The sequence below is a fragment of the Mus pahari genome, chromosome 4 (assembly GCF_900095145.1).
Source record: "Mus pahari chromosome 4, PAHARI_EIJ_v1.1, whole genome shotgun sequence".
Taxonomy (NCBI): Eukaryota; Metazoa; Chordata; class Mammalia; order Rodentia; family Muridae; genus Mus; species Mus pahari.
Window position 1 is genome coordinate 107,838,484 of NC_034593.1, and position 27,210 is coordinate 107,865,693.

General features: G+C 36.4%; 1 protein-coding gene across 1 annotated transcript in view; it reads left to right on the forward strand.

Moving 5' to 3' along the window:
* The window catches only part of Dpyd (dihydropyrimidine dehydrogenase), an 844,579-nt gene that overhangs the window by 661,330 nt on the left and 156,039 nt on the right, over window positions 1-27,210 (forward strand). The window lies entirely within an intron of this gene.

The following is a 27,210-nucleotide window of genomic DNA, read 5'->3' on the forward strand; positions in this document are numbered from 1 at the left end:
ATCCTAACTGTATTACCTTAAATGCAATTACTTTAATGATTTAACACTTAAACAAACAAACAAACAAATAGCTATAAAAGCTCAGGACCCCCTCAGCATCACTATGGCATGGGATTCTTCAAATTGCAAAGTGTTTGTTTGTGGGTTCATAGGAGTCATTACCCACCATCTCATCTGTATTACACTTGTTTCTGAATTCAGATTAACATTCTCTTTGAGCTTTTCTTTGTATTGTAATCATAGTGGGGAAATTGTATTTCGAAACTCAGATAAAAGCCTTAAAGTGATTTCATGTGACAGAATTTTATCTGGGTTTCAAAAACCCTAATAATAGCATTGACAATTCTCCTATGCAATTTCCCTCCTTCTTGTTACCTTAGGAGTATGGAAAACACGTTTCTGGCATAAAAAGCTAAAAGGGAAAAAATCTGTTGTCTAATCTGAGTATTAGAAAAAAGATCACAAATCCTGCTATAGTATTTCGTACTTAAGCTAGTCCTGTGAAGGCCCCTGACATGCCCCCAGGGAGCTAAATATTGACAAGCATGCTTTGCCAATCAAGATCAAGCTTGTTGAATTAACAGAGCTCAAGTCTTGCACTGACACTATTACCCAGGACTGAGAACTCTTATCTTACCCATTTGCTTCGGCTTTGCCACTGATACTGTACACTTGAATCAGAGCTTTGCAGTGTGTCGTAAATGCTACGGCTGTGGATTAATTTGAGGATATATCAGTCCTTCGCATGTCCGCAGTGGAAATTATAAGTGAAGTGAAGTGTGCATTGTTTTCTCTCCCAGCATGGATCTAGAAGGAACCTGGCTACATCAGGTATTAGCTCCTCTATCAGAAAATGTAACATAATTTCCATATGCCTAAAGAGAGAGAGAGAAGAGAATGATGCTGGTGAATGTGGGTATCCCAAATTGCTTGCTCTTTGGAGGATTCCATCAAAACCTAAGATAAAATGAATCATAAACAAATGATTAATTTACTTTCATTATGACTCCAAAATCTCAAATGACCCACCCTCCAATAGCTACAGCATTTCTAAAGTGAAAATGTCATTTTCCTCAAAATCTAAAAGACAATGTAGTGATTTTTTTCTGTTTTGGAATTTTAAAATGGATTTTATTATTAGTGCAAAGGAGAATACATACACACATATATACATATACATCATATACATATATATTACATCATATACATGTATACAGACACACACACATATACATCATATACATACGATTTCAGGGCTTATGGTCTGTGGATATTTGTAGTGCCATTTCTTCTGTAACTCTTTGCTTTCCTTGACCTCCTCCCATGTAATAGAAAAAATGGAGACCCCAAAGTCTTAGAAACTTGTCTGACCATGCCCCAGACTCCATGCAGCTGACCCTTATTTTCCTTCCAGTCAACATACCTGCAGTCAGTGTGCTGACATTCCTCTCTCCGCTAAGAGTCACATAAAAAGAGGCAGGCCTTGCTCTCTCAAAATATTCTTCCTTGCTTTAAAATAGAAAAGAAAATGAAACTTGATGGTTGAAGAAACCTGGGTGATTCTCACTAGAGGCTGAGATATGTAGTACTAAATTAGTACTGATGTTTAGTACTGTATCTTTAGGACTGATCACAAAGGATTTGGAAAAAAGGGAACAGGATGTGTTTTTGGAGTTCCTCTCTCAAATTATTTTCTTTAAATAAAATAACTATTTGGTACAATTTCTCTTCCAATTTTCCTTCCTGGCAGGTTAGGAGAGAGATACAAAATGGTCTTTTATTCTCCTTTTCATCCATTTTTCAAAGAAGGTTGCTACATCTCTGTCTCTACTAGCAACCGTTATTTGGTACCTACTTGCATAATATTTGTGCAATAGGACTTCTAAAATAATTTTGCATGGGTGCGACTGACAATGTATAAATGTACACAGAAAATATAATTGTTATCACGTTGTAAACTTAAAGCCCGATGTCACAGCGCCCAGCACATCTGAGTACACACTCATTCTCTTCCTCTCCGCTCCTTTCTTCTTCCTTGGAGTCCTGCTCAGAATCTATTCTAACAGATGAAGAAAACCAAGCATTTCACCAGTGGCTTGTTGGGCATACTTTTTAGTCCTTCACAGTTTGACCTAACTTAACCTTCACCTAGCAACTAGACCCCGACATCCAAATCTGTGACCACTGTACAAACTGCACAAGGTTAAGGGTTACCTCCTTCATCCATGAAAAGCAGTGTAGTTTCTCTGTTCTTACTTACATGCTTCTTTTGAAATGTGTGCAGTGTCCTAAATACCTGTGGTTCCTCCCTGACTCTGTGCCTTTGATGGTTGGCCACTCATTCAAGTACCCCCAGGAATTCATTTCTTCCCTGAATTCTCAAGCTGGTCTCTAAGCTCATATGGCATTTATATATGCCACATGAAATAGTATATTCAATCTACAAATATTCTCTATACAGCAACATGCAATCACATTTAGGTAAAAGAACTATCTCTTTTTTCTTTTTTAAATAGACATTGAAACTCTGCTTTGGAAAATTAAAATGAAAAATTTTTGGTACCACATATCTGATAAAATATAAAGCAGTGACACAACTTGCTAAAATGTTTTAATTCATGTTAAATGTAAGACATCAAATATCCTTATATCTATATGCTTGCAATACATTTAAATATTTGCATTGCATGCTTTTAATGCGTCTATGGCATGTGCTGTTTATCTAAGGGACTGGTGTTGCCATACCTAGATAGAATGCATTTTTGTGACTTTTAAAAATACATCACTGTACCTTATTTCTTATGTTAACAATGAACAAAAAAAGACAAAAAAGGAATCTTAAAACCTAAATATTTAGAAACTTGGGTGGCTAGTTACCAAACCATTAGTATATGAGTGTTATTTCATAGCAAGAAGTCTTTTCACCTGTCATGCAGCATTTTGATGCCAATAATACTCATCATCTGGTTTTATTATTACTGTTCTACAAGCAACTGCCATTCTTGAAACTGATTGCTCTTTGAGAATAAAGCACGGTTATTATGTCTTTCCAGTTTCAGAGGACAAGAGTGCTATGTGCTGCGTTTTGGGTGAAGTGATGTTCCTTACATTTCTAGAACTAATCATTGCTAAAGAAAGAAAAGGGGTAAAATGTCTTTCCATCCATGAGGCCTTCCATTGCATTGCATGCCACTCAACTACAAATTGATAGTTTTTTTAGCTGCCAAGATTGGCCGCAGTGAAAGATAAGTTCAGATTATGTAACCAGATGTCCACATACCTATCTATATCAGATATTGCCCATGTTATCTTTAAATTTCAATCTAGCTGGCCTCATTTGCACAGCTGAAAGTCTTGCTGAGTTTTATGGTGAGTAAAACGTAACAGTGTTTAATGAATAGCTTCTGCATTTCACCTTTTCCAAGTCATTGTATTGTCTTCAATCACAATTCTCTGTAGTTCTTGTTTTCTTTCTGTGATCTTAACTTGGGCATCAAACTCCTCTCCAGTTCTAACTTATGATGCCATTCTCTGCTCTTCTCACATCCCATGTAGACTGAATACATTCTCATTAAGAGATGATAAAGGGTTCACAGAGGGTGGGAGATGGGAAGGAAAGGAGAGAATTATTTTGATCAGAGAGAACAAAGTAACAAATATATAGCTACTTTAGATTTGATGGTTCCATTTTAAGAAAAGTAGAGAAATCAAACTGCCCCCTGTGATGCTGTGAGGTTTAAATTATTGAGTATTTTCATGGCATTGAAGGAGGAGCCTGGCAACGGGAAGTAGTGTAAGAGCATGTGTCCTTACGTGTTTATGAGTTTCTGACTCTAGTCTCCCTGAAGACTTTGGGTTCCATTGTGTTCCTCTAATAAATGGAGATATATAATGGAACATATGTCTTGTTGCAAAAATATCCAAAATAGCACATTGTATTCCTAACATGATGGTCGGTCTTGCCCTGGAGTCTCAGGGCTAACTGAGATAAATGTGATGTTGGCAATGCTGCCAATGTGTGTGGCATTGATGAGAACTTTACCACATCTTCAGTTTCTAAGGTGTTAATATGATACCTCCAGCCTGTCTCCTGATTGGAGTCTCTCCAACCCAAAGCTCTGAAATCAAATCTCTGTTCTGATTCTCCATACCTTAGCCTCTTCACATCCTCTTAGTGAATGAAAAAGTCTCTTGTCTGGGTGAGTCTTCTGAAGTAAAAAGCGTCGAAATAAATGGCTTATGACATGAGTAGTGTTGAAATGAACGTTTATTTTAACACTTCATAAGTCATGAGCCATTTATTTTAACACTTTTCACTTGAAGTGTTTAAATAATAGGTTTTATATAGGAATGTGTCATCCACTCTGTTTAATATAAAAGTGAATATGTAAATATATCCATCTATCTAATCTGGATTTTCCACCCTTTGACTGCCAAACAGCTTGGTTGCCATAGTTTTTGGAGTAACCTGAAATTAAGTATTCTTTCTTTTATTTCTAGTTGATAGGTAATTTGGTGGTGCATAAGGCAATTGGACATTTCATTAAAGGACAATTGGCTAAATACCTTTCAGACTCCTATAACAAATGTCCTCAAGACTAGGAATAGACAATTTCATGCTATCATAAATAAAACAGCTTTTGCTAGAAAATAACGTGTGTGTGTGTGTGTGTGTGTGTGTGTTGAATATCAACTTGTTTTCAGGATTATTTGGGAGACTTGAATCAATAAATTAAACTTTGTCACTTCTGCAGGTGGGGAGTGATACCCAGAAGTTCTCCACTTCTCAGGAGAGAAGGGGAGAATGGGTGGAGGACCTGTGTGAGTGGACACGGGGAGGAGAGTGAGCAAGCTAATACTGGGATGTAAAGTGAATAAATAAAAATATAATAATAAATTAATTAAACATATTGAAGTCAGCATTATGGCACAGATGTCAACAGTTTAAACAGAATGTGAGATTTTGTTGTGTATTGTTGAAATAATAAGATATATCAGTGTTGTTATCTTCTGTATGTCATGACATTAAAGGTAGCATAACTAAAATCCTGAAGAAAACACGTAATGCATATTTGGTCATTTGGTAAAAGCTAGATGTGATTGTGGCTATGTTTCAGCAGGCAATTACAATTAATAGGAACAGTGACAGAGTTATATTTTAAGAAATTATTTCTCCTATTCACAAGTCTGTGCCGTTGTTTTTGCCAAGTAATATAGACTCGTGGATATTTTTATCTGAGCAATAAAAATCCAACTGTTACATAAGTGGTATTTTAAAAGTAATTTGTTGTTTTTCAGATGGTTTCTGCATTTATAGCAAAGCTCAAAAGGTAGCAAGAACGTTCTTATGTAACTTCCACCCAGTTGCTGCTATTTTTAATTATAAGGGATATTGTATTTTAAGAGTCTATCAAATCAATGCCATATAGTGGATAGTATTTTTGCTAAAGCCTATGTTTTGAAAGGCTTAAAAGAGTGAGAAGGAGAGCTACAAATATATGCGTTGCGGGCTCGAAGGAAGAAGTGCATAGAAAAGACAAACCAAGAGAGGTTGCAAAAAAGGTAATGTTTAGAAGAATTTTGGATCACACAGATGCTATTCATATGCCTGTCTGTGAAGCAGTTCCCTAGCAAATCTTACTCTTGAGAATTTTTTTTTTTATGAAGTTTTTTTTTTTTTTTTTTTTTTTTTTTTTTTTTTTTGCCTTCAGGAGATGTTTTAGGAAATAACTAAAATCTAAGTAGTAAAAGTACAAACACTGGCATCCCTTTTCCAAAGTGACATTTCCCATTGTCTATAAATGCTATTGATTTCAAATTGTAAATTATTTTACTTCTGAACACGTCATGTAGAATTATTTTAGTGCTGCTTGTGTGAGCTTGTAATCATCGATTGTAGCATTAGACATTCCATAAATGTGCCATTGCGAATAACAGAACTTGTTAGTGTATTGTTTGCCTACTGTCTGTAGTTCCTAGCCCATGTTGGCAGCCCCATACCTGCTTCCAACATTCTATTCCTGCTAGATGTTAGAAATATTCTCCTTTCATGGGGGCTAGAAACTTCTACACTTCCTGGCAAGATCGTGTTTCTAGAGCATCCCTATAAAGATTACGCATTTAGTGAAAATGAATACTATGAGAACTCTGATTGTATTTTGCCATTTATCTATAGATGATCTATAATGCAAGCCAAACTATGTGGCGCTGCATCCCATCTGTAATTATCCATTACTCCTGTTACTTTTCTTATTGCATCCAGGAAAATGAATACCAATGTTCCAAAAAATGTGTACATTGTGATTGTTCCCCTCATTTACACTGAGTCAGTTTCAGGTCTTCTTGAAAATCTTTGAAGAACTGTGTTATAATCTGATAATCTATAATCTGGTCTACTTCTTCCCAATTACAGAGAGTTATATGGTGGAACAAAACCCTAGCAGATAGTAATTTGGGCAAAGTTTACTAAAAATGTCTCCCTTGGAGGTGGGGAAACCATGTTGTGGCCATACTCAGAACATCTACCATGCCCACAGTCCAAATCTAAATAGTCAAATGTTATTTGAAATTATTCTATGGATTTTAAACGTCTGTGTGATGAAGTAGCTATGACTGAACTAAAAAGTGGAAGACCTTCCATGAATGAAGAGAAACAAATATGTCACATTTTGCTTAGACAGGAGTGTTCCCTGCGATGAAATATTCTATTCCCAGCAAGTTGTGCCTGATAAAGAAGGTTAAGTTAGATAACTGCCATTTGGCAGTGAGTTGTATTAGCCCGGGTTCCATGCATGCCAACTTGCGTAGACATCGATGCCAATCAACAAAATAATGACCTCATTTTGACAAGAGACTGAAATTTCATCGGAAAGCATAATGGGTTGTAAAAGTGATATAGAGCAAAACTATTTCATCACAAACACATGGCACACTTGACCCAACTAGAAGCCAAATAGTCTTTAATGATTGAATTGGGAAGGTGAACTTATGATCATCAGGTCTTAATAAGTATAAAACCCTGGGACGTTTACTCTCCTTTTATGTAGGGATAAAGATATACTGGCTTATCAATTTGAGCATAAAACACAGCAACAGAAACTCTTATTATATGTTCACAATATAGATGATAATTTAGTGACAGTTTTGAAATTTGGCTCTGGAGCCTCTCTTAGCTTACCAATCTGGAGAGGGCCAAACAGCTTTTGTCGCTGGCTGCAACTGTGTTTTTCTGCATAAAGTACTGTTTACATGATTTGCTAACCCAGAAGTTAATTTAAACGTACAGTCCAGCCATGGTATCTGCTTTTAAATTTCACCAGCTTTGTAGTCCATGTCTCCTCACTCCTCAGTAGTCAGTGAGTTACAGAGGATGGTCTTGGTGCATACATGGTTGGATAAGATTATCTATGCCATTTCAAACATCACTGATTCAAAAAAAAATCATGGAAATTGAAATAATACATGAGCCTAGAGTGTCATGAGACTAGCTCTTTATGGGTCACATAGTTGACATAGGTGTACCTCCTGTTGTACTGCAGGCAAAGATGTTTAGTCCTGTTTACCTTTGTCATTCAAGCTCACAGATTCATTTCTTATTTGCAAATGACAGATAACTTTGTGTATCTCAGGATGAAGGTTTGAAATACTATGACAATTCTAAGAGACCTTAGAAATGGATCTAAGTAGGCAATAAAATGGGCTCTGTACTGTTCCTTGTTTTGTTTTGTTTTGTTTTTTTTAATGTTTTTTCTCATTTTTCTGTGTTTATATTTTTATTTTCCACTGTAGTGTGGCTGCCATGGCTTGAATAAAAATGGCCCCCAAAGGCTCATATATTTTATTGCTTGGTCATTAAGAGTAGCACTCACTACATGAGAGGGATTATGAGCTGTGACTTTGTTGAAGGAGGTGTGTCCCTGGGATTGGCTTTAGGGTTTCAGAAGCTCAAACCAGAACCAGTGACTCTCTGTCTTACTACTGTCTGTGATCCACATATAGAATTCTAACGTATTTCTCTAGAACCACATCTACCTACATATGGCCAAGCTCCCCACCTTGATAACAATGGACTAACTTTGGACACTGTAAGCAAACAATAATTAAGTGGTTTTCTTTGTAAGACACAGTCATCATGCCTCTTCACAGCAAAAGATCACTATGACGGTAGCTTTCATGCATTCCAGTGTCCAGCCACACTGATTGTCAAAGTTCTACACATGTGGAATTAACTCTAATCTTAGTCAAGGGAGAGGGTATTTTCTTTCCCTACTATTGCCTAGAATTTCTCATTGGGTAGATTCCTCAGATCTACTTTGAGACTTATAATTACCACATATTTCCTTATCCTCCCTGCTTTCATGTGTGTGTATGCTTGTGTGTGTGTGTGTGTGTGTATTTGTGAGTGTGTGTGCATACACATATCAGACTTAATTTGTTCAACATAATTTTGCTTTGTACGAATTTCTATTGTTGCATGAATCAGATAATTTCCTCTTGATGCTAATCATTTTCTTGTATTAATTACCTAAGGGTTGTTCATATTCAAGTATATCTGAGTTGTTTCCAGATTTAAGCTGGCATGAATAAGCTGCCGTGAACATTTTTGTGCATACTCCTTTTAATCTTGATTTCACTGCTCTTGGGTAAATATCTAGGGAAAAAGTTGCTGGAATAAAGGCATAGATGGATTTTTATTTATTTATTTTGGGAAACAGCTAAACATCTATCCTAATTGAGTCTATCACTTTATAGTCTTACCTGTCAGTAATGTACAAGAATTCCTTATTTTTGTCAACATTGAATGCTCATAATACTGACTATTTAGCAATTCTACGAATGTGAGATTCTGTCCAGCTACAGACTTAATATGTATTCCTGTGATACAGAGCATTTAAAGGTGATTTTATATGTATTTAAGTTTACTTTTTAAAACTATCTGTTCAAATTTTCTGCTGCCCCGATTTCCACACATTTTAATTGCTGTTTTATAGTATTTCCCTATGCATTTTAAGGGAGTTATTAATAATATTATATACCACATATATTTTTTCAAAATTTTGACTTCTTGATACATTCTCTTAATGGTGTCTTTAAATCTATTAACATTTTTATTATCATTTTCAAAAATATTTTCCTAACTCAGATTTGCCAAAACTTCTGATTGTGTTTTTCTACATCTTTGTGGTTTTAGGATTTGCTTTTTGGGTTACAGCCTATCTTAAACTCTCTAAACTATAAATTTTTGAATGAAGAGAAATAGAGGTTGTATTTTCCATCAGTGATGTATGTCCGTTATGATGTATGGAGTGATAAAGCATAGATGTATGCAGATGTCACGAACAAATTGTGGTTTTTGACATTTCTATCTCTTAAAACATGTTTTAAACTTTTGAGTAGCACACTGTCATCAAGTATATTGAATTCAGAGTAACATTTGAGTGCATGTATGTACTGTGTTCCTATATAGCAGGGTGGTTAGTATCACTATCATCTAATATTAGGAAGTCCAGAGTCTCTTCTAGTTGCTCATAGAGTGTATAATAGGTCACAGTGACTAGTAGTCCCCTCTACTGTAGCTCTGAAGGATATTTAGTCTGCACCTCAGTATTTGCTGTCTCACCAGCCCTGTGCTCTACACATTCTTTGCATATAAGCATCACCCATCTATTGGAGCACATTTAAAAATGCCTTGAGCAGACCATGAGAGAGGTTCCAGGAAAAAAGGCAGAGAGACTTTTAACTCAAGTGCACTTGATTACCGGAATTGTTCTTGGATATGAGTTTTGTGCCTCCTACAACAAACATTTGCATTCAACTTGCAAGACATCTTTATTCTTTTTTTTTTCTTTTTTTAATTAGATATTTTCTTTATTTACATTTCAAATGGTATCTCTGTTCCTAGTTTCACCTCTGAAAGCCCCCTATCCCCTTCTCCCTCCCTCTGATCCCCAAAGACCCACTCACACTTACTGGCCCTGGAATTCCCCTATACTGGGGCATAGAACCTTCACAGAACCAAGGGCCTCTCCTCCCCTTGATGACCAACTAGGCCATCCTTTGCTACATATGCATCTAGAGCCATGAGTCTCACCATGTGTTTTCTTTAGTTGGTGGTTTAGTCCCAAGGAGCTCTGGAGGTACTGGTCAGTTCATATTGTTGTTCCTCCTATGGGGCTGCAAACCCCTTCAGCTCCTTGGGCGTGTTCTCTAGCTCCTTCATTGGGGACCCTGTGTTCAGTCCATTGGATGACTGTGAGCATCCACTTCTGTATTTGCCAGGCACTAGCAGAGCCTCTCAGGAGACAGCTATATCAGGTTCCTGTCAGTAAAATCTTGTTGGCATCTGCCATAGTGTCTAGATTTCGTAGTTGTTTATGGGATGAATCCCCAGGTGGGGCAGTCTCTGAATAGTCATTCCTTCAGTCCCTGCTCCAAATTTTGTCTCTGTAACACCTTCCATGGGTACACTTACTGATAAGTGGATATTAGCCCAGACATCTTTATTCTTGATGGAAGTATAGAACTTAATCTGGTGAGAGTATATGCTGAGTGCTGCCTGTCCTCAGTGTGTCCTGAGTCTGATTGTGGATTTCTCCCTTGCTTTTGTGCTTTCCCAAATATAATCTACAGTATGTGCCAAGCAATTGTGTTTAAATTGGTCTGTCTTGAGAAAGTTCTGGGAAAATCCTGCACTGTTAATATTTAGTGTGTGCTTATTAGTGTTTATTTACATGCTTGTTTTTTTTTAAATCATTTTTTCTTGTATCATTGCTTTCTATAGCATTAGACTGTACTCTGTCCCATTCTTTACAGTCTTCAAATCTCAGGGCTTGCAGACAGACCTGCATAAGTTAATGAAATATCAACACCATCTATGAGAGACAACGAACCATATTTATCACTCTGTATCAACCTATTTCACTTAATACAACAGCATCCATTTTCTTTTACTTTTCTGTAAATGAGATAATACAAGATTTTTAGAGGGAGAATAGAATTCTATTGTGAAGGCCTTCACATCCTTTTTCATTCATCCAATGATGGACATAAATATTGCAAATATTGTCTCAGTGTCATAGCTACTATGATTAGTGTGACTATATGACTAAGACCTATCATTATATACACTTTTGAGACTATGCACTCCAATTTGGGAGAGCTAGCCTCAAATAAGAGATACAGTCGTTACTCTCTCATAAACCTCCATATTGTTCTGCATGGTGGCTGTGCTGATCCACATTGAGAACACAAAAATTCTTTTTCGTATGTGCACGGGCCAGCATCAGTTTTGTTTGCCTTTGTTAAGCCATCCCAAGTTCGTTCAAACAGTATTTTATCATGTCTTTAATTGTTATCCCCTACTATCTAAGGGCCCTGAGATCATTGTTATAAAAGTATAGTTTTATGAATTTGAGTTTTATATGGTTTATGATTTGGATTATTTTTGTCTACTTCAATTGGATTATTTCTGTGGTCTAGTTTCCCACTTTTTCTGTATGTTAGCATTTGTCAAATGAATAGTTTGCAAAAATAATTTCCATGCATAGGTTGTCTGCATATTTTCTAATGTTTCTTCTAATATTCTTTTATTTTTCATTTTCTTGGAGTTAATCCTGTTTTTCTCTTTTCTACTATTGTTTATGTGATTCAGGAATTTTATCAAAATATTCAGTCTATGCTCCTATCAAAGGAATTTTCCATACTTTCTTCTAATTTTTTTCAAAATTTCAGGTATTATGTTTGGGTATTTGATTCATGTTGTGTTCAGTTTTACACCAGAAGAAGGTATGGTTCCCACACTACTTAGTAAAAGAACCACTTTTCCCCTCATGGTGAATTAACTTGGTGTTCAAAATCAGTTGCTCTCATCCAAAGACAGCTTCAGAACCCCTATCCTGTCCAACTCATTTGTGATATGCTCTAACGCAGTTAGAGTGAATGCTAGAGAGGTAGGCATGTTCTAAAGTGAAATAATATCCTTGAATTCTGTTGGCTTCTGCCTTTTTATTTTTGGCTATTCCAAATCCTTTGAATTTCTGGAGAACTTTTAGACACAGCAAGTTGGTTTATACAAAGAAAACTTTCAAGAATCTTGTTGTGGGTTGTGTTGCATCTGTGGATTAGTTTGGAGAAATTCATTTTCTCAACAGAACAGAGCTTTCCAATCCACAACTATTGCGATGGTCAGTTTGACGTCATCCAAACCACCACGAAAGAGTATCTATATGGAGGACTTTTTCGATCAGCTTGGGCTGTGGGCAGCTACATCTATACAGAGGTGCTTTGATTGTTTTAATTTATATAGGAATACCTCGTCTGAAAGTGCCAGGTTTTCTTTCCTTGACTATTTAAGGGTAGAGCAAGATAGCACTGCACTATGTATGAACTTATTTCTGTCTTCTCTGACTCTGGACATAGTGTTACCTGCTACTTTAACTTCTTTCTCTTTTGATTTTTCCCACAATGGACTATTACTTGGAAATGAAAGCTAAAATAAACCTTTCCCCCCCCTTAAGTTGCTTTTGGTCAAAGTATTTTATTGTAGCAACAGAGAAAAAGATAGGACAAATTTCTTTCATTCTTTCTTAGGAATGTGTTTTTTACCTTTAGGGATTTTAAAATATTTATAAAGTATATACTTATTTATTTTTATATTGTGAATATTATTTTATATTTTAACTTTCATACTTTTGTTAGTATATAGAGAAGGATAGAGCATGTGATGTATGGGAAATATTAAAATATACTCAAAAGATAATCTTTCCATTCATTATAATTTAACTATAGGCTTCTCATATATGCCTTTGGTCAAATTGAAGGAGTCTTCATTTATTCAAATTTTTAATTTTGCCAAATTTACTTTTTGTATCCTTTTCAGACACATTGTTCTTCTGTTATATTGCAAATTAGATAAATTGAGAGGCTAATATTTAATCAACCTTACATTCCTGAGATAAGCTTGTAACCATGGTGTTTTATGTTTTTAAATAACCTTGAATGTAATTTTCTTGTTTTATTAAATATTTTTTATGGTATTCATATGTCATTAGGCTAAATTTTATTTTTTAATGTATCTGTTAGATTTTTATTACAGAAATATTATAGCCACATAAAATCCATTGAGCTTCCCTCCCTTTTGCAAGAATTTATGCAAGATTAATGTTGTTTCTTCCTTGAGTGTAGTTGAAATTACTAATGAAATCATGAGTCTTTAGTTTGTTCTGTGACAATGTTTTGTACTCCAATTCCGAACTCAATTTTGGTACTAGTTGTGGATATTTTTCTCAATGTTAATTTTATACAGTTTGTTGTGTCAACTTTAATTAGTTATACTTTGCCCCTCTTTAGTCACTTGGTAGATTTATTGTATAATACAGTTCTTAGACATTCTGCATTATCCTTTTCATTTGTTTAGGGTTTTTATTGATGGCATTCCCTTTTAAACAACTTAATCTTGGCTTGGCATAATGCCATCGCCTTACATTGATTATCCAGCTCCATTCCACCTGGTTCTAAATTAGGAGCATTTGAAATGCTTGTCCATTCAAATAGCTACTGGTTTCCACCCATTGCCCTTAGGACTCACAGACACATATAACTTCCATGAGGTTAGTGATGTGTAGGTGTCCTCTGATCTGGAGGGAGGGGTGTCTGCCTCATGGCAGGTGTTGGTGTGGCCTTACACAGGATGAGAGTTCTTTAAGTCTTTAAGTTCTTTAAGTTCTCTAGGAACTTCTAAAGTACTGGCCTATTAAATTCTTCTCCCTTTCCTAATGCCTTGATCATGTGTTCTAATTTATTCATGCTGCCGATTCCTCCAGGGTTTATCATACTTGATAAAGGCTAAATTCATCTGTGACAATAAAATATTCTGGGATTGATGATAGCTGGTAAGGGTGGGTGAATGGGTACTTTGCTCTTTGACATAACATGAACTCTTTATGTTCAGAGAAAGCAGAACATACTATTCCCATTTTTCCCCTTTTTTATTAGATATTTTCTTTATTTACATTAAAATGTTATCTCCTTTCCTAGTTTCCTCTCTAAACCCCCATCCCCTCCCCCGACCCCCTGCTCACCAACCCACCGTCTACCACTTCCTAGCCCTTGCATTCCCCTATACTAGTACATATAACTTTCACAGGACCAAAGGCCTCTCCTCCCATTGATGACTGACTGGAGTCATGAGTCCCATCATGTGTTTTCTTTGGTTTGTGGTTTAGTCCCAGGGAGTTCTGGAGGTACTGGTTAGTTCATATTGTTGTTCCTCCTTTGTGGCTGCAAACCCATTCAGCTCCTTGGGTCCTTTCTCTAGCTCCTTCTTTGGGGAACCTGTGCTCCATCCAATAGATGGCTGTGAGTATCCACTTCTGTATTTGTCAGGCACTGGTAGAACCTCTCAGGAGACAACTATATCAGGCTCCTGTCAGCAAGCTCTTGTTAGCATGCATAATAGTATCTGGGTTTTGTGGTTGATATGGTATGGATCTCCAGGCAGGATCCTCAGTCTCTGGATGGTCATTCCTTCAGTCTCTGCTTCACACTTTGTCTGTGTAACTCCTTCCATGGGTATTTTGTTCCCTCTTCTAAGAAGGATCAAAGTATCCACACTTTGGTCTTCCTTCTTCTTGAGTTTCATGTGGTTTGTGAATTGTATCTTGGGTATTCTGAGCTTCTGGGTTAATATACACTTATCAGTGAGTGCATATCATGTGTGTTTGTTTGTGATTGGGTTACCTCACTCAGGATGATATTTTCTAGTTCCATCCATTTGCCTAAGAATTTCATGAATTCATTGTTTTTAATAGCTTAGTAGTACTCCATTGTGTAAATGTACCACATTTTCTATAACCATTCCTCTGTTGAAGGACCTTTGGGTTCTTTCCAGCTTCTGGCTATTATAAATAAGGCTGCTATGAACATAGTGGAGCATATGTCCTTATCACATGTTGGAGCATCATCTGGGTATATGCCCAGGAGTGGTATTGCTGGATCCTCCAGTAGTACTATGTCCAATTTTCTGAGGAACTGCTAAACTGATTTCCCGAGTGATTGTACCAGCTTGCAATCCCACCAACAATGGAGGAGTGCTCTCTTTCTCCACATCCTCACCAGCATCTGCTGTCACCTGAGTTTTTGATCTTAGCCTTTCTGACTGGTATGAGGTGGAATCTCAGGGTTGTTTTGATTTGCGTTTCCCTGATGACTAAGGATGTTGAATATNTTTTTAGGTGCTTCTCAGCCATTCAGTATTCCTCAGTTGAGAATTCTTTGTTTAGCTTTGTACCCCATTTTTAATAGGGTTATTTGGTTTTCGGGAGTCTAACTTATTGAGTTCTTTGTCTATATTGAATATTAGCACTCTATCAGACTTAGGATTGATAAGATCTTTTCCCAATTTGTTGGTTGCCTTTTTGTCTTATTGACAGTGTCCTTTGCCTTATAGAACCTTTGCAATTTTATGAGGTCCCATTTGTCGATTCTTGATCTTATAGCACAAGCCATTGCTGTTCTGTTAAGGAATTTTTCCCCTGTGCACATATGTTCGATGCTCTTCCTCACTTTCTCCTCTTTAAGTTTCAGTGTCTCTAGTTTCATGTGGAATTCCTTGATCCACTTAGACTTGAGCTTTGTAAAAGGAGATAAGAATGGATCAATTCACATTCTTCTACATGATAACCGCCAGTTGTGCCAGCACCATTTGTTGAACATGCTGTCATTTTTCCACTGGATGGTTTTAGCTCCCTTGTCAAAGATCAAGTGACCATACGTTTGTGGGTTCATTTCTGGGTCTTCAATACTATTCCATTGATCTGACTGTCGCTTTACCAATACCATGCAGTTTTTATCACAATTGCTCTGTAGTACAGCTTGAGGTCAGGGATGGTGATTCCACCAGAGGTTCTTTTATTGTTGAGAATAGTTTTTGCTATCCTAGGTTGGGTTTTTGTTGTTGTTGTTGTTGTTGTTGTTGTTATTATTCCAGATGAATTTGCAAATTGGCCTTTCTAACTTGGTGAATAACTGAGTTGGAATTTTGATGGGGATTGTATAGTATCTGTATACATATGTGACCCCCAAAATTCCACCAAAGAACTCCTAAACCTGATAAACAACTTCAGTGATATAGCTGGATATAAAATTAACTCATGCAAATCAGTGGCCTTTCTTTACACAAAGGATAAACAGGCTGAGAAAGAAATTAGGGAAACAACACTCTTTACAATAGTCACAAATAGTATAAAATACCTTGGTGTGACTCTAAGCAAGTGAAAGATTTATATGATAAGAACTTCAATTCTCTGAAGAAAGAAGGATTAATATAGTAACAATGGCTATCTTGATGAAACCAATCTGTTTTTATTTTAACTCTGAGTCTAATGGGAAATTCTAATGTTTCTTATCAGACCAGAAAGATATTTAGAATATGAACAAAGGCTACATATACACAGGTATATGCATCAATAGTATATGTTCCCTTTCCTCTTTTCTTAGAAATATCTAAAGGGGTCTGCAACCCTATAGGAGGAACAGCAATATGTGCTAACCAATACTCCCAGAGCTCTGTCTCTAGTTGCATATGTAGCAGAGGATGGACTAGTTGGCCATCAATGGGAGGAGAGGCCCTTGGTATTGCAAAGATCATATGCCCCAGTATAGGGGAATTCCAGGGCCAGGAAGCAGGAGTTGATGGGTTGGGGAGCAGGGCAGGGGGCAAGTATAGGGGACTTAGGGGATAACATTTGAAATGTAAATGAATAAAATACTAATAAAATAAATAAATTATATTAATTTATTAAACATCTATTATTTTCTCTTAAAACAGTAGTATTTTTACTTAGTTTCTTCATTTCTCTTTTGGATAGGTCAATTGAAGCCTGATTATCCTAAAGCCAGATAGTATTTTAAAGAAGAATTTAAAAAGCACATATCATGAGACTGAGGAGAGGGTCTATTAGGTAAAGAGTTTGCTGTATAAACATGAAGCCCCAAGTTGGATCTCTGGTACCCATGAAAGGGCAGGCATTGTGGCATAGGCTCAGGATCAGTTCTTGGGAGGCAGGAACAGGAGGATCTCTCTCTGAAGCTGGCTGTCCTTCTAGTCTAGTGAAATTGGTGAGTTTATGTCCTGTAAATAAGGTGGGAGAATAATTGAGGGAGACACCTGATGACCTCTGACCTTCACATGCATGGACACACAAATTCATGCATGCTCGAGGACACAGACAAACACATATACACGTGAACTCGCATACTTGATCACATACACATTAAGTAAAATATCGCATAACAATGAATGCTGTAGTTGAGAGAAAGTACTTTGGTCTCTTGCCCACCGAGCAGTGTCTAGGGCAGAGCACCAGAGCCTGTTGTATGTTCCCATCCTGAGGCTGCTGGCCTTTGCTGCTAAGTGTTTCTCAAGCCTGACATGCCCTTTACTGATTCTTGCCTTGGACTCAGCTCCAGCTAGAGTCACATTTCTCTTAGTTACCAACCCTAGATATTTATCTTTGCAGAACCCAACTAGGCTCTACATCCATCTCCTGAAATCCTTCCTGTACTGGCCCAGTCTCCCTGCCTGTCCCTCAGCCCGTGCTGTCCATCATACAATGGGACATCGTTCATGAGTTGTTTGTGTTTTCATCTTTTCTCCCTCATCCTTTCATGTTGGGTTGAGAGCATCTCTTCTGCTGTCTTTTACTAACCAGTTCTTTGCTATTTCCATTTTTTTTTTTAATCCAGTTGAAATTAAGGGGAAAGGGTTATTTTCAATAAATCCAGAAAAACACTACTCAGGAGATTCCATTCTTACCAAGGTTAGTCGTCTAATTTATAGAGATTAGTGAATCTCAGGGGGTGAGCCAAGGTGCTAGGCACCTCTTTGAGAGCTGTCTAGCCCACAGAAGAGTCTCCTTGCTGTTGGCCGACTGTGAGGAATGCAGTGTTACCATAGTACACAGAGATTTGCACATGCCATTCACTGACAAGTGAAAAAGAATATTCATTACTAGGAATGGTAGGAATGGTTTACACTGCAGCAAGCGCTACCAGGGACATGCTGGCCAGGAAGCCACCCTCGGGGAAAACAATACGTACAAAGTGCAGAAAGGAAGTCACAGCCTTCTGCAGAAAGGCATTCTGCAAACCAAGTGAATGTGGGGCTGGTCCTTCATCTGTTCTCAGCAAGTTGTTCGCTTCTACTTATCCTGCATTCTCCCGTGGGTCAACTAAAATTCCGATCGGCAGCGTTTGCTCTCACTATCGTCTTCCTTCCTCCTCCGCAGACAACCGTTTCTGAGTTTATGTTTAAGGATGACTTCCCATAGAGTGTGATAATATTTGCTCATAGGAGAAATGCTTTCTCCACCAAGTCTCGCAACCCTCTCTTGGTCTACAGTATCTGTTTGTTTGTTTGTTTGTTTCTAATAGTCTAGCTGTTTAAATGTAATAGTTGTGCATTTGGCATTTACAGGCCAGTTACGTCGTGAGCAGACCTAATAAGGGAGAGTAGCTAATGGCTGTTGAGAACGAAATGCTAAAAAATAAAGGAAGCCCTCGGTGTGCAATGCTAGCAATGGGTTTGACTGTGGCATTGACAACAGATTGCGTTTATTATTATAACATATTCCTTGACCACGCACTGCTGCCTCCCTTACAGGCACAGCCTGTGTGAGTCTCAATGTCAGCATCTCTAAAATGGGGACAATGCCTCTCTGCCTAACAGTGCTAAGCATATAAATAGTGTGGATGGTTTTCTCACCAACTGAGCCTAAACCATCTCAATTTCAGTTTAGCCATAACTTAATATCACTGCAAAATCTGAGATTACTTTTTTATTATATAAAAATACACAGTTTAAATGTTGTGAAAGTTTCACCAAGTTTTACTGCCTGCAGCGGAGAAACAGTGTCCTCTTATTAGTGGTTGCTAACAGAACACACTGCTGAAGAGCCACCTGGAGATATTTGTAAAAACTCTGTCCATACCAAAGACAAACGCTGTGTGAAATGCACAAACCACTTACAGGTTTTTTTTTGACAGCTCAACTCTGCCTTGAAATGTGGGCTATTTCAAGGTAAAAATGTGCATAAATGTTTAAGGTGGATTAAAAGAAAAGACATTTTACTGTGAGAAGGATGTAAAACCTTCAAGTATAGCTCATTTTGTAGCTGCAGAGTATCTTATATATTAGAAAGACACTAACCAGAATTACTCCACAAATTTTTCATTTGTGTTTGTGAAGAAAGGAAGGTGGCTGTTGACTTGTCCCATGTGAAATACAGCCACTAAGGAGTAGCAGAAGTGTACTTATTTCAGTAATTCACATTCCTGAGGCTGTGACTTGCCTCTGTGTAAACATGTCTACACCCTGGATTTCTTTTTAAATCTGCATGTCCTCCCTGGCTATATTGAAGAACGTGCTTACTGTACTGTTTCATTAAACTGCTCTGTTATCTGGTAATTGTTTAAACATAATGCCATTGCACTATCAAAAGGAAAGGTGAGCTAATGGCATTTGCAAATGTCAGGGATTATCTTAACACTTTTATTATAGTTTATAAAAAGTAGGTTCGGGGCATTTCGTGGCAATTATTTCTACAGAAATTGGTTATTTAAATAAATTGCTAATTATCTGAAGATGACAGTATTGAAAAAATGCTACTAATGAATTGTTTAATAAGTGTAGCTTGTGGTGGCCACCTACAGGTGGAAGATAGAACACACAGGCTGTGCCTAGGAGCTGCTCCGCTTTCTTTTGTGTTACCAGTTACAAAGACTTGGACCTCCTCACCAGAAGGATTCCACACTGGAAGGAGTTTCCAAGACACTCCCTAGTGATGGCTTTTGTTTTAAGTCAGATTTCACGTGTCTTTTACGATTTCTTTTTTTTTTTTTCCTGTTGTTCTTTGATATAATTATTACTGTTTTTTTTAGCTCCTGTGATATTTTAATGTAGCATCCCAACTGAGGTACTTCTCAGGTGAAGAGAATGCCATTCATAATCGCATCAGACAATTATGAATCAGCACAGGTATAATAAACAGGTACTCTCCTGGGAAAACTGGGCCATATGGTCACTCTCTTAGCAATTATGAACTGCGCTAGCTCTAATTTAATTCCTATTCAACAATTAATTCATTGTTAATACTCTGGGTTTATCATACCTGAGTAATACATCTTTATTAGCTGTAAAAATTAACTCATCCTCTGTAACTTAATTTACATTTGGACACTTAAAATGAAGAGGAAATATAACATAGAACGAATAACAGAGTAGAGGAAGAGTCAGGTGCACATGCTTTGACATATTGTACCCACACTTTCTGACAGAGTGATCTGCATGTGATATTTATCCATCCACATTCAGTGTCATTTTGTATATTTGTAAAAATAAAGGCAAAAATACCAATCTCGCAGTGATATTATAAGGACAATATATGCAAAGCTCAAATAAAAATAACTGGCAACTATTAGAAATAGAGTCTGTGTTCTGTTTACTTGCTATAAAATGTCCATGTGAATAACAGTCCTTTGCTCTCTAAGTTGACCTTGTTACTGGTGTCTGTGGGCACTCTACAGAGCCTGTAAAAACTGCTAGTGAAACCACTGTGTCTAAGTTCACAACATCCTCAGGGGTTGAATTTGGGAGATACCTAATGTTTTCCTTAGTACAAAAATTCTTCTGTTCTATCTTCCTAGTTCTATCATCATAGATATTCAAGAAATTGGCAAGCCCAAACTGTTCATTTCTGAATCCATGGCTGGTTAAAGATAAGAAGAGTAGTAGAGCCAATGGTGCATGTTGATTCATTGGCATTGGTATCAGTTCCAAAATCAACAACAAAGCCTACAATAAGCCTTTCTTTTTATTTTTAAAAAGTTCTCTTTTTTAATTCTCTGAAAAGCAATCACATATACCAGTGATTCTCAACCTGTGGGTCACAACTCCTCTGGACTTGTATTAAAACAAACAAACAAAAAAGAACAGTCAACACACACAACACCAAGTATAGAAGTTTGGGTAATAATGGAATAAGAATATGTGATTTTTTTTTCTGCTGCTAGTACCTAATTCTTACCACTACATATTTGAGATTGTGGAATGTTAGTATGAAAGGTTTTCTAGCATAGATGAAATATAGTTTTTTAAGTAGCACAGCACTCCTGAGCATTGAATTATTTTTTGCTGTTTTGCTAAAAAAACAAAACAGAGAGAGAGAGAGAGAGAGAGAGAGAGAGAGAGAGAGAAAGAAGAAGAAGAAGAAGAAGAAGAGGAAGAAGAAGAAGAAGGAGGAGGAGGAGGAGGAGGAGGAGGAGGAGGAGCAGGAGGAGAAGGAGAAGGAGAAAGAGGAGGATGGGGAAGAAGGAGGAGGAGGAGGAAGAAGACTTTGGGAGAAATATTTGCATATTTAACTTTGTATGTATATACTAATGTGATAGACTTCTTAAAGTGAAATTTGTAGATGAAAAGACATATGTATATAGATATTATAAATTACTTTTGAAATACTCACAAGATTCACATAAATGGAAGAATCAAATATGAATATTCATAATTTTGTGGGTCTTGTACTGGTACAACATCCCTAAAAGTTCTTAATCAACCCCATTAATATTAAGTGGTTATTTTCATATTTTAATAAATGAATATTTTCTTTAAGTTGAATTTTCTCTTGCATTGACAGTAATATTAGTTTCTACATACTATACTAGACACTGTGTTTCTATGAACTATATCACTTAAGGCTCCTTAACATGCTGTATTACTATTATTATTATTATTATTATTATTATTATCATTGGCGTCCTTCCCTCCAGATAGGAAAGACTTATGTTTAAACAGGCTTTGCAGATTATTCAATGTCACGATTCTATTAAACAATCTAGTTCAGACTAATGATTGCCTAGGTTGGATTCATTACCACCCTCAGTATTCCACTGTCCTAATTCTGGTGCTCCTATAGACTACCTAAAGATGCCCCTCCTCATAGCTACAAACGTGATAGCATGGATACTTTCATCTCACAAAGACTTAGATATGATGCCCGGCATAACCTTCTGTTTTCATGACAGCATCAATCTTCACATAGCTGTAAGGGTCGAGTGTACAGGAAGCTGGCCTCTGGACTTTCCTAGAATGAATGAAGCAACCTCTTCTACCAATGGCAGCTCTCGGGAAGAAAGGGAGTTCAGTAAACACTATTAATTATATTGCTTCAAATAAAATTGGTGAAACATTTCAAGTAGAGGTGTTGAATATTAATTGACTATGGGCATATTGAATAATCTCAGAGGCAGATAAACATGGCTAAAAAGTATTAAGGCTTCAAAAATATTTTTAATAGCAACAAAAATCAAGACATTTAATAAGAAAACCTTTGCTTTTGGAAATAAGAAACTAAAATAGCACCAACAATTTTGTATGCTGTTGGTTTTCCCCATTTCTCTCCTTTGGTTTCACATCTCTGCATATAACTCCAATCCTGTTAGTGTGTTGGTTTCTGGTTGAATTACACTCATTTTCTCAGAGGATCTTAATCCATGTGTAAAGATGTATTTTTGAATACGTGTGATGCACGTATTTGTCAGTATATTAGCTTCGTTAATATTTTAAACTGGTTTACATGGAGCATGTTTGCTGCCACTTGATTTAAATGTATTTTTAAACAATCAATCTTCCAACTCTTATATCTTTGAAATTCCTGATTCGTTCATATTTATTCTTCCTTCTGGGTGTTGTTAAAACTATTAATTAGACAGTTGAAGTTGAATTTCTCATGAATTTTTTACCCACTTAATTCATTACATTTTAATTAATATAAGCAAATTAAAGCTGCATATTCCTTTTGTATGTGCAGTGAACACAAGAAACTGTTACAACCCAGCTTCTGTTTTATTGGCAGCTTGAGCTATTATCAGGGAGTTTATGTGGACTTAGTTCTATCAATTAATTGTGTAATCTTAGCTGTCCAAGGAGTCAAATGATTAGAGGGGAAAACAAACAGAATTAAACTCAATTATTCAAAATTCCAGTTATCCAAAATTAGCATACATTCCATACTATCTTGCCCATTAAAATCCTTTTTTTTCCCCTTCAATGATTCAGTCATGCATAGTAAATCTCTCCTCCCTTTTCACCAGCAAAACTCTACTTCTAACATCATTAAAAAATCCTTTTATATTGTTTTAGTGCCTGAGTCTTTATTATTATAAAACGAATTCTTAATGTACCGATGTTGGACTCTAGGTTTTTACTTTTGAAGTCAGAGCAATCTGATCATCATCATGACAGATTGGCACTGGTAAATAAAAGTTGTTAGAAAGAAGAAAAGGGGGAAGACTGCCTAGTCCTCTCGGGAGAACAGAGAGTATAAAAGTCTATCGAGGTAGGCATCATGATTTGTCTTCTTTATAAAAATCTGTTTCATTGCGTCACTAAATGCAGAACAACATAGAAGGCAGCATGGAAGTGAACTCAGTAAATGCTCTCTCCAGAATCAATGGTCCTCCAGAGACACATGGGTTATATTCTCAAGCTTCACTGTTGAGTGTATGTCTTGAAATATACTAAATTCACCCCACAGAACAATTACATGACAAAATTACAATTTTCAGTGTTTTGCTTATGCCAAAGATGAAGTTCAGCAACATAAAGAAATCTTCACAACCTTTCACAGACTATCAGTAGCATAATGTTTAAACCAACAATGGTTAGCTCCATAATTTTTGTGTTGTTATAGACTATAATTAATCTTCAATTTAATTTCTTTGTAAAATTTATACTAATAAAACATATGATATCCAAAAGTCATGATTTTTTTGTAATGGCACATAATGTATGATAGAACTTATACACTTTGAAATAATCTACTGAGATAAAAAGGCTGCTATTTTGAGAATTGTGAGTATAAAACTATGATTTAAATTGGAAGAAAACATATATGTTTGAAAATATTTTTGGATAGATTGCTTAAGAAAATATCAACTAAGTAAAGATCCTAAGTCACAATGTGTTCTTATGTGCATACCAAAACAGTACTATAGCAAAGAGAATTACTGTATTTACTTAAGCAGGATCTGAAAAAAAAATCAATATTTTTCAAGATAAATCACCTTTATTAACATGATTCAAAATCTTTCAAGTATGAAAATGTTTTTTCATAAAATATGCTCAATCTGGAAATGATCTGTAATCAATTCAAAGATTTCAACACACTGATGTGCATTTGAACTTATGACTACAAGGAGGCCCTATTTATTATTTTGGAACTACAGTTCAGTTTAGACCATCAGTGACTCCAGGAGGCACCTTTTATGCAAACCAGAATACTTGGTCAAATCCTGCAAAGCAAAGCTTTGTTTCAGTCCTTCCTTTTTACCTTCCTTCCGTATTCCCTCTTTCCATCCTTAGCTCCCTCCTTCCTTCCCTCTGCCCCTCCCTCCCTCCCTCCTTCCCTCCCTCCTTCCCTCCCTCCTCCTCTCTTCCTTCCCTTGAGCTTTCAGATTGCTGCAAGATTCTGAGACCTAGGATGATTTGACCTTTACCGGACAATTCCACACAGTTGAAACAAAAATGGCTTGATGTAACCAGGCTTTCTGTCATGTTCCTCTAGCCACTCCACATTGATAAGAGCTTAATTTAAATCCTGTGATACCTACTAGTTGATTTCAGTATAACAGATTTTTTTTTTTTACTTCAATCTACGTGTTTTTCTCAAGGCTGAGTCTGTTTTCACATCTCTCTAGCTGTTGAACTAATTTCTTATTCCCTATTTTTTGTTCTTAAAGCCATAATAATAACAGTAGCAATATTTTAAAAATCACTATCTCAATGGTTAGGACTCTCAAAGTTTCTGTCCAATTTAATTAGCACTTTAGTAAGTACAGTTCTGTTTTATATGGATGAATGTAACTTCACATTGGATTTTAATTTTTTCTTGACTCTTATCATTTCTCCACTTTTTCATCTGGAAACTATAAGGAAAATTTTAGCTTACAGTTTAGCACAATCATTTCCTATACTTTTAGTACTCTTTCCATAAAACCTACTTTCCATAAAAATGTTGAGGACAGTTAGGCTATATATCCTAATGAATCAGTTATTTTTAATCAAATGGAGTTTATAATAATATCAATAAAAGATGACTTAATTCTTGCTCAATAACAGGAAGATCTGTCTTCACCTTTAGTTCACATTTCCACGGAGAACATAATTCCTCTAATTTACAAAAAAAAGGAAGAAAAAGATGCCTTTATTAGTGTGAAAGGCTTTCATGTTCGTTATGCACATTAGAAAAGTTTTAGAAATGGGAGGAAAACATGAAATAGAAAATGTCGTATTGACCTAATTGAACTTCCTCAAATGCCAATGAGAACTTGCTGGTGTTTTTAACACTTGTGTAATAATGTTGCCCTTTAAATGTAACTGGTTAAATTTTCAAAGCTGTGTCCCGGGATTTTGCCATTTGATGTCCATTAATATCAATTGGAATATGCGGACAAATCCCTGTATACCACTTTGAAATTTTACCCCTTAGTGTTAATGATAGTCTTCTAACAGTGAAGTAAGAAATAAATTATTTATCTGCTTAGTTCAAATTTCCTTTAGTCTCTTGAGTAAACTAAATAAGGAAAGAAAAAGAATACCAATATTTCTTTATTAGTTCAAAGTAGCATCTATATCAAGAACCCATTGGCTAAGTATATACTGAACAGTCTGTTATATTATGCAGTTAGCTCCGACTCTCTGAATATTTATGCTGTGGATGTCCTTTAGGTTATATTCATAGCTAGATTTATTTTATTATACCTACAGTATATAGTACTGTATGCAAGAGTTTAGCTGCTATATTATCCTTTTATGGTTAGAATATAAAGGTATAAGGAACCATTAATAAATATTTTGGCGTAGAAATAAAATCCTGATGTCTTGTTTCTTGTTTGTCTAACTTAATAAATTGTGTTCTAAATGCCTGTGTGAAATTCTTAAGTATCAGGATAGAATAATCAGTAAGAAGCTTTTAGGTAACAGAGAAATAAGAAGGCATTCCCATACACACATTTAGTGATAATAAAGAAGCATCCATTATGCATACATTTACCTTAATATGAAACATATAAAAGCATCCCACGTTAAAAAAAAAAAAACAACTTTTCTTTGTAAGAGAACTTATCACAATAAGCCATTTTCAGCTCATAGCAAAACTGAAAGGAAGGAACAAAGATTAGTCATGTACCAAAGACCTCTCCTTGACACATGTTTTCAGCATTTTTCACTTGAGTAGTGTAACTATTAACACATCAGGGTCATTACCACCAAAGCCCACACTTTACACCAGGCTTCACCCTCAGTGCTTAATGTTCTATGAACTTAGAATAGTAGGTAACAAGGTGCACCTGCCATTATGCTACCTCTCAGTAGATTCACATCTAAAATTCTGTCTCTGCCACCTTATCCTTCATTCCCTCCCCCCACCCACCCCTGCTTCTTCCAACCACTGATTGTTTTTACTGTCTCCAAGATTTTGTCTTTTCCATAACAACTCTTGGCATCACTGTATAGGAAGTAGCCTGTTCAGATGAAAAGCCATTGGTTGCCAGGGATATTCTATGTGCTTCCTAGAATATTGCCCCCATAAAACACTCTAAGATCATATTGCCCAGGCTGATGGCAGAAGTGATAATGGGATCCTGAGGTAACTGCGTATCTGCATTGTTTAGTGGACTTTGGCTTCAGACAAAAATCAAAGTCCTTCATAATCAGAACTATCTTTAACTTAGAAAATGCTTTGAAGGCATCATTAACGTGACTGGTCACCGGAATATCAGAATATGTTCCTCAGTTTTAAGATTACTACTCTGGAAGTAGCTTCAGTGCAATATATTCCTACTTAAAATCACTACAGTGTGGTCTGCCCATTATGCAATTTTTATGTCTGTTAGGTTGGGGACTAAGATACTGGTAGCTCTTGGTGTGTGTGTGTGTGTGTGTGTGTGTGTGTGTGTGTGTAGAATGGGAGAGAGAGAGAGAGAGACAGAGACAGAGACAGAGAGAGAGAGATTTTCTAATTACAGGAGTCATGTTGTCTCTCTTTAATTTGATCTGAATTTTCTAGCAGGTGAGATTATAGCAGGCTTACTGTGCATCTTCAAACTGTAAAATACATACACAGAGCAACATAGACCATGCATGTTTTTCAGTGCTTGGGC